Genomic DNA, 1,715 nt, shown 5'->3' with positions numbered 1-1,715 from the left:
GACGGGATCTGCTCATGAAATTTCAATCACCAGTTTTCTCCTCCAATTGCGAAAACATTCTGTTGGCACCCACCAACACAGGGAGAAATGATCATCACGATGAAATAAGAGAAATCAGAGCTCGCACAGAAAAATTTTAGTGATCGTTTTTCCCGTGCGCCGTTCGAGAGTGGAACGGTAGAGAGACAGCTTGAAGGTGGTTCTTTGAACCCTCTGCCAGGCACTTTATTGTGAATAGCAGAGTAATCACGTAGCTGTAGATGTAGACACTGTCAACAAAAATAAAATCACTTCACCAAGATTTGACCTGGAAACAGTATTTCTAAGGAGAGTAGCATTTAAATGTTAAGACTTACTATCGTCGACAGGTTACACAGTATCTGATACTCCCTTCTCATTAGCCCGCATCTCGTGGTCGTGCGGTAGCGTTCTCGCTTCCCACGCCCGGGTTCCCGGGTTCCCGGGTTCGATTCCCGGCGGGGTCAGGGATTTTCTCTGCCTCGTGATGGCTGGGTGTTGTGTGCTGTCCTTAGGTTAGTTAGGTTTAAGTAGTTCTAAGTTCTAGAGGACTTATGACCACAGCAGTTGAGTCCCATAGTGCTCAGAGCCATTTGAACCATTTTTTTCCCATCCCATTATAAGCGCGTTGTGCTTTGAGTAAATCTGAAAGCTACTTTTTACAGTGCTTGGAATGTCTATTCATTAGCACTTTCTATTAATTTATCCAGCACGTATTTGACACCTAATGACAAGTTGTCCGTTATAAATGCAGCAAAGCCAATTTAGTAATATGCCATTCAGAACAGAGATTAAAATTACCTGCTTAATAAGAAAAAAGCATAGCTAAATACCCAGGGACATTACTTACAAGAAAATTAAAATAAGTAATTCACCAAACCAGTCAACAACATTTCAGGTATATCAGTCGTATTACGGTTTTGTTGTTAATTTTTTTGCGCCAGCTGGGAAGAGAATGTTCGGCATATCTTAAAAATTTAATTTCTTTCGCAACTGTCGATACGTAGCCAGTGATGTATGTTTTGAAGAACCTTGTCGTAATACTGCATTCTTTGAAAATTCTTTACAAGATAATGAGTAAAACAAAACAGCAGAAAGAATTGCCACACAGCTTTAACTGTCGGATCAACACTATGCTAGTTGATGAGTAGCTATGGAATGCCTACAGGTGTTTGAAGCAATGCTGTTAAACACTACCTGTAGTATTAATATCGAATTTAACTTCAGTGGTGACAGACAGCGCGATCATTAGTCGTTGCGACAATAGAATTCCTAGAGCGAGAGAGAGAGAGAGAGAGAGCGAGAGATTTGGGGGGGGGGGGGGGGGAAGGAGATATAAAGGTGTTCCGAAATTATTCTGGAACTCTGGCCTACTGTCCAACAGCTTAGTGCACTTCGGCTTTTTACAGTGTTTTAAACTGATGTGAGAGAAGTCATGGGATACCTCCTTTTGCCCGGAGTAGTGCAACAACTCGACGTGGCATGGACTCGGCAAGGCATTGCAGGAACACTGAGCCATGCTGCTCTACTGCCGTCCATAATTGCGAAAGTGTTGCCCCTGCAAGAATTTGTTCAGGAATAGTCTCTCGATTATGGCCCATAAATGTTCGATGGAATTCATGTCGGGCGATCTGGGTGGCCAGATCATTCGCTCGAATTCTTCAGAATGTTCTTCGAACCAATCGCGAACAATTGTG

This window comes from Schistocerca nitens, chromosome 1, assembly GCF_023898315.1.
Source record: "Schistocerca nitens isolate TAMUIC-IGC-003100 chromosome 1, iqSchNite1.1, whole genome shotgun sequence".
Lineage (NCBI taxonomy): Eukaryota > Metazoa > Arthropoda > Insecta > Orthoptera > Acrididae > Schistocerca > Schistocerca nitens.
Note: the sequence above shows the minus strand (reverse complement) of the source record.